The 12,107-nt window shown below is 41.1% G+C and overlaps 1 long non-coding RNA gene across 9 annotated transcripts in view; it reads right to left on the bottom strand.

The window, feature by feature from the left end:
- Positions 1-12,107, bottom strand: part of LOC117308454 (uncharacterized) — a 102,581-nt gene that overhangs the window by 10,218 nt on the left and 80,256 nt on the right. For 7 of the 9 annotated variants that reach the window (XR_012326539.1, XR_004522446.2, XR_004522447.2 and 4 more), the window contains exon 7: positions 3,606-11,756. This is a non-coding gene — a long non-coding RNA (uncharacterized lncRNA). Of the gene's footprint in view, positions 1-2,083; positions 2,145-2,953; positions 11,757-12,107 lie in introns of those variants that run through there. The other 2 variants (XR_012326538.1, XR_004522445.2) reach the window with 2 other exon arrangements.

Genomic DNA, 12,107 nt, shown 5'->3' with positions numbered 1-12,107 from the left:
TCACCAGGCTTGTTAGGCTCGTCACCTCTACTCACACGTCTTCTCACTAGTTTGCCATTTAGATGAGTTTGTTCTTGTAAACTGTTCCTAAGTAGCTCATCTGGTATCAGGGAATTTAACTTAAGTTCTCTGTAAAGTTTTCTAGTTAAATCAGTATGAAAAAACTAAAAGGGGTAAGTTTTTGGTACTTTTCATGCTTCTTTCCTCATTCCCTTATGGTACTTTATCTATATCAACAGATTTAAATTTCTATCTTCATACATTAGATGTTGACTGAATGTTTTATTTAGTTTACTTATGATAGTTGAATTTGGTGGGAAGTTTGAACTAGTTTTAGTAAAAAGTGTTCATGCAGTATGAAGTGTCCTGGGTGTAAACTAGGTGCTTTTCTTTAAGCTGCACTTTGATTCATCCAAGCACTTTGCAGTCTGCTCACCTTCCAGTATGCTTACAGTTTATCTCCTGTTTTATGTTTGGTACTTGGTAATAGGTTATGAAAGATTATCTGTATTTGAGGAGAGTGATGGGCAATGTGTGTGTGCTTCATGGCCTGGCCTGATCCAATTAAGCACTATGTTCTTGATTTACTACTAAGTCCTCCATTGGTTTTTTTATTTCATAGAAAATTTTGTATAAATTATTTTGTTTTTGAGGCAGAAAATGTAGCCCACTTCTTCCTCCCCCATAGGCTTCACCTTGACCTGTCGTTTTTGTCTGATAATTATGCTTACTATTGTTCTTTACCAGGGTTTTCTGAGGATGGTGGTATATAGGGCTGGTGAGGTTTATCAGAGTTTATCAATTATAGAACAGGTTCCTCTGGAGGGGTGTGAAGCACCACCAAGTTCGACTTTTAGGATTATGCTAGTAATCTTCTGGTAATTTTGTTACAATTACTTTGATATAGGGCTAAGCATTGTGGGACATCTAATTCCAGTTTGGATCTTAGCTGTCATGGAATCAGAAATGTTAAAGCACTTTGATAGCTTATTTTTATTTTAGCTATGGCTTTGTACAGCTTAGCTAGGGCTTTATCTGGTGGTAATTTTTAACATGCTTTATGCTGGATTTCTTAATAAATATGGGTTAATCTTATGACCAGGGTGGCTGATGCAAAATTTACCAACCCTAATTCTTTTTTTTAAATATAAATTTATTCATTTTATTTATTCATTTTTGGCTGCGTTGGGTCTTAGCTGCTGTGCGCGGGCTTTCTCTAGTTGTGGCGAGGGGGCTACTCTTTGTTGCGGTGTGCGGGCTTCTCATCGTGGTGGCTTCTCTTGTTCCGGAACACGGGCTCTAAGGCGTGCAGACTTGAGTAGCTGTGGCTCACTGGCTCTAGAGCGCAGGCTCAGTAGTTGTGGCAACCGACTCAGTTGCTCTGTGGCGTGTGGAATCTTCCCGGACCAGGGCTCAAACCCAAGTCCCCTGCCTTGGCAGGCGGATTAACCACTGCGCCACCACGGAAGCCCCCTAATTCTTAGCAGAACTTAAGCTTTCTTTTATGGCTTAATTTTTAATCACTGCCATTTCCCACGGGGGCGAAGTTAAGCAAGGTCTGAGCTACTTTTTAGTGTGCTGGAGGCCTGCTCCCTTTAATCTTTTGATTCAGAGGGCATTCTCAATGGATGCAGACTTGCATGTGTAATTTTATTAGAAATTGGTAGGCTGGGACCACACCTATGAATTTATGGAGTTGGCAAATTCATCTAGGCATTTACAGAACCTGACTTTACTTATTAAGCTACATCAACAGGTTGAGGAGGACTTTGTACGTATAAGATTGATGTATTCATGTGATATATTGGCATTCAGTGTAGTAGTTTGGGTAGTGTTACAATTAGTGTTGAAATATTTAATATTTTTTCTTTTAAAGATTATTAAATGTACTTTTTTTTAAGGTACATGGCAGAACTAGGGAGGCATCTTTCTTTGTAAGACTACTATAAGTAATTGATTGGTATTATTAGTATACCAATATATATATATATATATAAAGTATAACTTTGTATATATAAAGTATAACTTTGTAGTTATACTAACTTTGGATTGGTGAAGGACAGTAGGTTGTTAGATGAGTTACCCAGCTCTTACGTAGTTCTGTGCTTCGCCTTGTTTGGGGGGTTCGGCAGGGCCATGATGGCCTACAAAATATGACATTTAGTGTTAGGTAGAAGCGTTTGATTAAGGAAGCTGTTTACCTGATAAACATGTGCATATGTATGTGTCTAAATGCTCTGTCTGGTGATTGTGGACTCAGGAACACATTATAGTTGATTATGTTGGTAAATAAGATTCAACTTAAGCTCAGTTACAAGTTGCTTGACTGTGTTAAGGCCTCTGATGGCCACAGCTGAGTCACAGCATCCCCCAGAATTAAATGATACCAAATGCATGAAACCAGTTATGTGTGAGCATAAGCTGATTTGATAGTCCATCCAAATGTCTTATTTAAGAGAAAAGAGTGGGCAGTTTTAGGTGTGATGGCCCCAACGTAAGAACCAGATGCCAGATATAATTCATTTCTAGAAATTCCCGTGGTTCTTGGGCCCAGAACGAGGAGAGAGGCATGTTTTGGTGGGTTGATGGTGTATCAAGGCTTTTGGTTAAGCTCTGGTTATTGGTTATGATAAGCATGTTGCCTGGAAATGTTTGGACATAATGTGGTATGTACAACTAATAAACATGTCTTATATAATAACGATCACTTCAATTACCCCTTTGAATATTTCATAGGGACTGGAATCTAATATGGATTGAAATGTTTAATGTGTCCTGTAGTATCAGTAGGCTGATGTACATGCTTATAGACATGGGGTAGATAATTAATACATGATTACAGGATCATGTATTATGGTAAGGTGTATGTATCAAACTTATTTATGTGGAAGAGCATGTATGTACAAAGTACACAGTAATGTCAGCTTTTATGATGTCATTTTTTAATACTTACACAATACTTAAAGATAGTGTTAATGTCCCGTAAGCAAATTGTTCAGGGAATTCTTTAAGTAGAATTTCAGCTTTGGGAGTTGAAGGTGGAGCTGGAGCTTCTTGAGTCTTAGGCGGATAAGTTGTTCTCCTTTTCTGATTTACAAAACCAGGGTAATAAATACACTGCAAAGACTTTTCTTTTTAAGAGATTATTTTCAATAATACTTGTTATTGGTATAAGGACAAAAATGAAAAGAAAGTATAGAATAGATGCTAGTTCAGGTTTGTGCAGCCAGAAAAGGAAACCGAAGCTGAGACCGATGCAGCCCAAGGTATATTCTGTGGCCAAGGAATGAAGAAGCGAGACCTTAGTTCACAGATCAACTTCTCACCCACGGGGTGAGACGGATTCGTTTTTAAAGAGTGAAGGGAGGAGGAGTGAGGCTAATGACGGGGAGACAGATGCATTAGTCTACTGGGGAAGGGGCAGCGTTTTCCTGGATATGGGGTGCCACCCCATTTCTATCCTTTTTTGGTCCCCATCTTCCAGGCATGGCCACCAGTACGTGTGTCATCCAGTAGCTAATGTGGTAAAATCAGCGTGTGATGAGACTGAGGGTCTGTTGCAGGTCAGATTTGTTGCCACCTTGGTTCCAGCTGGTTCTATCTGGTTGTTGTTTTTTTTTTTTGTCTCTCTGTATAGCTTCCTCCTTTTGTCTCCAGATCCTGTGACTTAAAGTTACATGTTTATTCCTGTTCAAGGGGCGTGGTTGGCGGGTTTTGGGTAAAGACCTGGCACAGCTCTGGCACCAAAATCCCTCCTTTTCTTGTTACTGTTCCTCATTCTTGAGGGGCGCTGAAGGTCAAAGTTCTGCCTTCTGAAGCCACTTCTCGCTGAATATGGGTGCAGACTTTCCCTGCATTAGAGGAGTAGAAGTGTTCCTAAGTAGCCGGAAATATGTCTGCTGCTCACCAGGCTGCAGTCCCAGTTGCTCGTACCCTTGTGTTAGTATCATCTGCAGTCTGATGGCTTCAGTCCATTCACTAAGGAAGTTGACAAGGCAGTGAAGGAGGCGAGGCCCCAAGATGAGCAGGAGGATACAGCAGTTACTGGACCGAGAGGTGGAGGAGACCAGGTTAAACCGGGAGGCACTGTGTGACCATATTCCAATGCAGCTTGGATCTGGACCTTGTGTGTTATATCTGTGTAGCCTTTGAGCTTGCTCGTAGATCTCTTTAATGTTTACCTCAATCTGACCAGAGTTACTGACATACCAGCAACAGGCTTTATTTGTAACTGCACATACTCCCCTTTTCTCAGCCAGGAGATAATTAAGCACTTGCCTGTTGTCAAGAACAACATCTGCTAGTGAGTCTAGGGAAGTACGGAGGCCTTGTAAGGCATCCCCCATATTTTTAGATAAGTCCTTAAGGGCCAGCGTTGAGATTGTGTAGAGTGGTTTCATGCTGTGTGAAACCTCCACAGGAAGCCACCAGTGTGAGGGCAATCTATGCTTCTGCCAGAATGAGATCTATCGCCCTTTTATCTCAGGGTGGGGTGATATCATGAATGGTTATACCTAGGTTCCTGGAACACAGCTGGCCTAGCATGCACTGTGCACAAATTGGGGACTACCTAAACAAGGGTAGCCTAGAGCCCACCCTGGAGAAGGGTAGGAGTTAGGGTTGTTCTTATGGGGCAATTGGTTTACTCTCAGGCCACAAAGGAAGAGGTACCCAGGGGGACTGCATGCCTGGTGCACTTCTGAGGAGTTGAACCACCTCCATAAGTGGCTAGCCCAAGACGGGGTGCCCTTGCAGTGTGGGGAGAGAGGCCCACCTGCACAGCAGGGGCCACTGGGGTATTCTTGACTAGTGGTTTTCCCCCAGGCCTCAGGAGGGCCATATACTAAACACCAGACAACCAGTGTCTTCCCTCCCCAAAGAGTACATTTCCCATCTGGTCCTTGTGTGTATTCACGGAGTCAGTGTGGAGGGCACCAGTAGGAGAAATTTCCATAGAAGTCAATCCCGGGGCACTTAATTGTGGGGCAATGGAAGAAGCACTGATCAGAGTCCAGATCAGCCACACGGTGTTACTGGAAGTTCCGCCCTTTGGTGGAGGCTGTTGATAGGGGCAGTGGCAGCAAGACCGGTAGACAGATGGCACTCTAGCGTGAGTGCTCTGTACTCCTTAGAGGTGTTGATGCGAGGGGTGAGCTCCAAGCAGGAAAGCTGTGTTAGGGATGACATATGAACTTCAAGAGGGGTAGGATTAGCAGACCTGTTAAGCAAGGTGAGAGTGAGGCTGTCATTCGTAGGAGTAAAATGTGATAGCTTTAATCCATAGGCATCACCTTGTGGGTGGGGGTGACAGACCAGCACTGGGATGGATTTTGTCCACGGGCTGTGAGCCTCAAGAAATTTACTACTGCATTGAATTCGCATTCCGCGTGGATACTTATGAGACAGAGCAGAGAAGGAAAGGAAGAACAGACAGTAATGGCCACTCATGCTGCCACCTGTATTAATATTCCCTATATCCAGCATGGACAGAGATGTTTGCCAGAGGAAGGGGTTTCACAGAACAGCAGAGCCAAGTAAGACAAGGGCAGCTACTCAGCCTGTCTGTCCCATTACTTATTGGTAAATTCGTCCTTTTGAAAAGTAACTTAAGGTCTGTGACAGGTTCACAGGTATATTGAATGGGTGCCCCAGTAACCTCCTCAGGCACAGGTCTATGCCCTGTAATTGTAAGGCAGAATGAGTGGTCACTGTTACTAGATAAGGTCCTATCCGCTTGGGGTCTAACTGGTCTTGTGGATTTCCAGCCTTCCAGGTTTTCAAATAAAGCCAATCCCCAGGGGAGAAAGGATGTAAAACCATGTCAGAAAGGGAAGGCAGCTCTGGATTCCTGCAGGCATGTAAATCTCTGATTACTTCCCCTCCCTGTAAGGTATATTTCCATCGGTCCATAGCCCTAAGTTTCGTCTTGGAGCTGGGTCCTTCAGGAATGGGCCCCCCATGCATAGGCTCCTAAGGATTCAACCTGAGCTTTCCTTTAGGGGCTACTTGCATTCTCAATAGTGCTACAGGGAGAAGCAAGATCCAGGGTTGATGAGTGTCTTGACAAAGTTTGGTTAAGTTTCTTTTGAGGATTTGATTTCTTCTACTTTTCCTAGGGACTGTGGTCTCCAAGTGGAGTATAAACCCCATGTATACCTAGAGCTTAGACTCCCTTAGTAATTCGGGAAAGGCAGGCCCACTGTCACTCTGGATGGACTTATGGAGCCCAAACCGAGGGATTATTTCCTTAAGTAGGGTCTTAGAGACCTCCAAGGCAGTCTCAGTTTGGGGGCGGGGGGAATGCCTCCATCCACCGGGAGGTGTCACTAAAACCCAGCAAATGTCTAAAAGTTCCTTGTGCCCAGGGCCTGACTGTAAAATCACTTTGCCAGTCTTGACCTGGATATGTGCCTCTAAACTGGGTGGGGGGTCACTCCATTGACCTTGGGGTTGGGGCAGGGGAGTGTTGGGCTTATTCCAGAGGCAGATAGGGCAAGCTTCAGCCACCTGTTTAAGGAGATTATGGACACTGGGAGTAGTCATGCATTTGATGAACCACTGATATAGGGCCTCCTGCCTGTAATGTGTGCTCTGGTGAGCTTGCCTGGTGGCCTGCAGGGTAACAGCTGATGGGAGGAACCGCTGCCCATGACCATTAACCATCCATCCCAGATATTCTGGGCTTTTAAAATAGCCCCATCTCAAAGCCTTTTCCCTTTCTTCTGGGGTACATATGGGAGTGTAGGAGTTAAGGTCTGGGTGAGCTGGTAGGAGTGGCATTTGAAGTCCGTCCCCATCCTCAGCTACTTGTTTAGCTGCCATGTCTGCTCTGTTAACTCTTTTTTTTTTTGCTTCTCCCTTTAGTTGGCCTCTGCAGTGAATAACTGCTACCTCCTTTGGCAGGAGTATAGCCTCCAGCAGCTGCATAATTTCCCTCCATTCTTTTTTTTTTATTGGAGTATAATTGCTTTACAATGTTGTGCTATACAATGATGTGAATCATCTATATGTATACATATATCCCCTTCCTCTTGGACCTCCCAATCCTGCACTTCTAGGTCATCACAGAGAACCGAGCTGAGCTTCCTGTGCTTTATAGCAGGTTCACACTAGCTATTTTACAGGTAGTGTATCATGTCAATCCTAATCTCCCAATTCATCCCACCCTCCTTCCCCCCCCCCCCATGTCCACATTATTCATTCTCTACGTCTGTGTCTCTATTCCTACCACGGAAATAGGTTCATCTGTACCCTTTTGCTAGATCCCACATACACACGTTAATACACAGTATTTGTTTTTGTCTTTCTGACTTACTTCACTCTGTATGACAGATTCTAGGTCCATCTGCCTCAATACAAATAACTCAATTTCGTTCCATTTTATGGCTGAGTAATATTCCATTGTAGATATATACCAAATCTTCTTTATCCATTCATCTGCTGTTGGACATTCAGGTTGCTTCCATGGTGCTGGCTGTTGTAAAGAGTGCTGCAATGAACACTGGGGTACACGTGTCCTTTTGATTACGGTCTTCTCAGTATATATGCCCACTAGTGGGATTGCTAGGTCATATAGTAGTTCTATTTTTAGTTTTTTAAGGAACCTCCATACTCTTTCTCCATAGTGGTGGTCTCAATTTATATTCGCACCAACAGTGCAAGAGGGTTCCCTTTTCTCCACACCCTCTCCGGCATTTACTGTTTGTAGATTTTTTGATGATGGCCATTTTGACCGATGTGAGGTGATACCTCATGTAGTTTTGATTTGCATTTCTCTAATGATTAGTGATGTTGAGCACCTTTTCATGTGCCTCTTGGCCACCTGTATGTCTTCTTTGGTGAAATGTCTATTTAGATCTTCCACCCATTTTTTGATTGGGTTGTTCTTTTGATATTGAGCTGCATGAGCTGTTTGTATATTTTGGAGATTAATCCCTGGTCGGTTGCTTCATTTGCCTATATTTTCTCCCATTCTGAGGGCTGTTTTTTGTTTTGTTTATAATTTCCTTTGCTGTGCAAAAGCTTTTAAGTTTAGGTAACGCATTTGTCTTTGTTTTTATTTTCATTACTCTAGGAGGTGGGTCAAAAAAGATTTTGCTGTGGTTTATGTCAAAGAGTGTTCTTCCTATGTTTTCCTCTAAGAGTTTTATAGTGTCTGGTCTTACATTTAGGTCTCTAATCCATTTTGAGTTTATTTTTGTGTATGGTGTTAGGGAGTGTTCTAATTTCATTCTTTTCCATGTAGCTATCTAGTTTTCCCAACACCACTTATTGAAGAGGCTGTCTTTTCTCCATTGTATATTCTTGCCTCCTTTGTCATAGATTAGGTGACCATAGGTGCTTGGGTTTATCTCTGGGCTTTCTCTCCTATACCACTGATCTATATTTCTGTTTTTGTGCCAGTACCATACTGTCTTCACTACTGTAGCTCTGTAGTACAGTCTGAAGTCAGGGAGCCTGATTCCTCCAGCTCCGCTTTTCTTTCTCAAGATTGCTCTGGCTATTCGGGGTCTTTTGTGTTTCCATACAAATTATAAAAGTTTTTGTTTTAATTTGGTGAAGAATGCCATTGGTAATTTAATAGGGATTGCATTGAATCTGTAGATTGCTTTTGGTAGTCATTTTCACAGTACTGATTCTTCCAATCCAAGAACATGGTATATCTCTCCATCTGTTTGTATCATCTTTAATTTAGAGTTTTCTGCATGCAGGTCTTTGGCCTCCTTAGGTATTTTATTCTTTTTGTTGCAATGGTAAATGGGAGTGTTTCCTTAATTTCTCTTTATGATCTTTTGTTCTTAGTGCATAGGAATGCAAGAGATTTCTGTGCATTAATTTTGTATCCTACAACTTTACCAAATTCATTAGTTTTCTCGTAGCCTCTTTAGGATTCTCTATAGTATAGTACAGTACCATGTCATCTGCAAACAGTGACAGTTTTACTTCTTTTCCAATTTGGAGTCCTCATTTCTTTTTCTTCTCTGATTGCCGTGGCTAGGACTTTTGAATATGAGTGGCGATAGTGGACATCCTTGTCTTGTAGCTGATCGTAGTGGAAATGCTTTCACTTTTTTACCTTTGAGAATGTTTGCTGTGGGTTTATCATATATGGCCTTTATTATGTTGAGGTAGGTTCCCTCTATGCCCACTTTCTGGAGAGTTTTTATCATAAACGGGTGTTGAATTTTGTCAAAAGCTTTTTCTGCATCTATTGAGATGATCATATGGTTTTTATTCTTGAGATGATCATATGGTTTTTATTCTTTAATGTGTTAATATGGTGTATCACATTGATTTGCATATATTGAAGGATCCTTGCATTCCTGGAATAAACCCCCCTTGATCATGGTGTATGATCCTTTTAATGTGCTGTTGGATTCTGTTTGCTAGTATTTTGCTGAGGATTTTTGTGTCTACGTTCATCAGTGATATTGCTGTAATTTTCTTTATGATATCTTTGGTGTTGGTATGAGGGTGATGGTGGCCTCGTAGAACGAGTTTGGGAATGTTACTCCCTCTGCAATTTTTTGGAAGAATTTGAGAAGGATAGGTGTTAGCTCTTCTCTAAATGTTTGATAGAATTCACCTGTGAAGCCATCTGGTCCTGGAATTTTGTTTGTTGGAAGATTTTTAATTACACTTTCAATTTTATTACTTGTGATTTGTCTGTTTATATTTTCTATTTCTTCCTGGCTCTGTCTTAGAAAGTTGTACCTTCCTAAGAATTTGTCCATTTTTTCCAGGTTGTCCATTTTATTGGCATATAGTTCTTTGTAGTAGTCTCTTATGATCCTTGTATTTCTGCAGTGTCTGTTGTAACTTCTCCTTTTTCATTTCTAATTTTATTCATTTGAGTCCTCTCCCTTTTCTTCTTGATGAGTCTAGCTAATGGTTTATCAATTTTGTTTACCTTCCTAAAGAACCAACTTTTAGTTTTTTTGACCTTTGCTATTTTCTTCCTTTCTGTTTCATTTATTTCTGCTCTGATCTTTATGATTTCTTTCCTTCTACTGACTTTGGGTTTTCTTCTTCTTCTCTGGTTGCTTTAGGTATAAGGTTAGATTGTTTGAGATTTTTCTTGTTTCTTGAGGTGAGACTAAATTGCTATAAACTTCCCTCCTAGAACTGCTTTTGCTGTGTCCTATAGGTTTTGGGTTGTCATACTTTGTCATTTATTTCTATGTATTTTTTATTTCCTCTTTGATTTCTTGAGCGATCTCTTGGTTATTTAGCAGTGCAGTGTTTAGCCTCCATGTGTGTGTGTTTAATTTTTTTCCTGTAATTGATTTCTAATCTCATAGTGCTGTGGTTGGAAAATATACTTGATACATTTTCAGTTTTCTTAAATTTACCAAGGCTTGATTTGTGACCCAAGATGTGATCTATCCTGGAGAACATTCCGTGAGCACTTGAGAAAAAAAGTTCCACTTTTGGGTGGAAGGTCCTGTAAATATCCATTAAATCTATCTGGTCTGTTGTGTCATTTAAAGCTTGTGTTTCCTTATTTTCTGTATGGATGATCTATTAGTGTAAGTGGGGTGTTAGAAGTCCCCCACTATTATTGTGGTACTGTCAATTTCCCCTTTTATGGCTATAAGCACTTGCCTTATGTATTGAGGTGCTCCTATGTTGGATGCATAAATATTTATAATTGCTTTATTTTCCTCTTGGATTGATCCCTTGAGCATTATGTAGTGTCCTTCCTTATCTCTTGTAACCGTCTTTATTTTAAAATCTCTTTCATCTGATATGAGTACTGCTACTCCAGCTTTCTTGTGATTTCAATTTGCATGGCATATCTCTTTCCATCCCCTCAACTTTCAGTCTGCATGTGTCCCTAGGTGTGAGGTGAGTTTCTTGTAGACAACATATATATGGGTCCTGTTTTTGTATCAATTCAGCCAGTCTGTGTCTTTTGGTTGGAGCATTTAATCCATTTACATTTAAGGTAATTATTGATATGTATGTTCGTATTACCATTTTCTTAATTGTTTTGGATTTTTGTGGGTCTTTTTCTTTTGTGTTTCCTGCCTAGAGATGATCCTTTAGCATTTGTTGTAAAGCTGGTTTGGTGGTGGTGAATTCTCGTAGCTTTTGTCTGTCTGTAAAGCTTTTGATTTCTCCGTGGAATCTGGATGAGAGCCTTGCTGGGTAGAGTAATCTTGGTTGTAAGTTTTTCCCTTTCATGGCTTTAAATACATCCTGCCACTCCCTCTGGCCTGCAGTTTCTGCTGAGAAATCAGCTGATAACCTTATGCAAATTCCCTTGTATGTTATTTTTTTCTTTTCCCTTGCTGCTTTTAATATTTTTTCTTTGCATTTAATTTTTGTTAGTTTGATTAATATCTCGTTTGTTTGTTCTTTAGTTCTTCTAGGTCTTTGTTAAAGACCTTGATCTGTGCCTCCATTCTATTTCTGAGATTTTGGATCATCTTTACTATCATTACTCTGAATTCTTTTTCAGGTAGGTTACCTTGCTCCTTCATCTGTAACATAGTTTGTTGTCTCTTTTTTTGATGGGTGGGACTGCGTTCCTGTTTTACTGTTTGTTCGGCCTGAGGCTTCCAGCACTGGAGTTTGCAGGCAGTTGGGTAGAGCTGGGTCTTGGTGCTGAGATGAGGACCCTCTGGGAGATCTCACTCTGATTAATATTCCCTGGGGTCTGAGGTTCTCTGGTAGTCAAGCAGTTTGGACTCTGTGCTCTTACCACAGCAGCTCAGGCCCGACTTCTGGCCTGGGAACCAAGATCTCACAAGCTGCACAGCAAAAGAAAAGAAAAAAAGGTGCAGTACAATAACAAAGAATAAAAAATATATTAAGAAAAATAAAAATATAATTGAAACAACTACAACTAGGCAAAACAGAACCACAACATAAAAAAAGACATAAAAAATTAGAAAAAATATAAATGAATCAACTAGAAGGTGAAACAACCACAACCTGAAAGAAGAAAAAAAAAAGAAAAATGCCAGACAAGGCCTTGGCTGTGGAGGCAGAGTTTAGACAGGGAGTGGAACTTAGGCAGCAGCGGGCTTTAGTGGGGGCAGCAGGGCCTAGGCTCAGGTCCTTGTAGCTGGAAAAAGCCTTGGGGGTGGGACCTAGGCAGG

The sequence above is a fragment of the Tursiops truncatus genome, chromosome 16 (genome assembly GCF_011762595.2).
Source record: "Tursiops truncatus isolate mTurTru1 chromosome 16, mTurTru1.mat.Y, whole genome shotgun sequence".
Classification (NCBI taxonomy): Eukaryota; Metazoa; Chordata; class Mammalia; order Artiodactyla; family Delphinidae; genus Tursiops; species Tursiops truncatus.
Note: the sequence above shows the minus strand (reverse complement) of the source record. Positions and strands in the feature narration are given on the sequence as shown.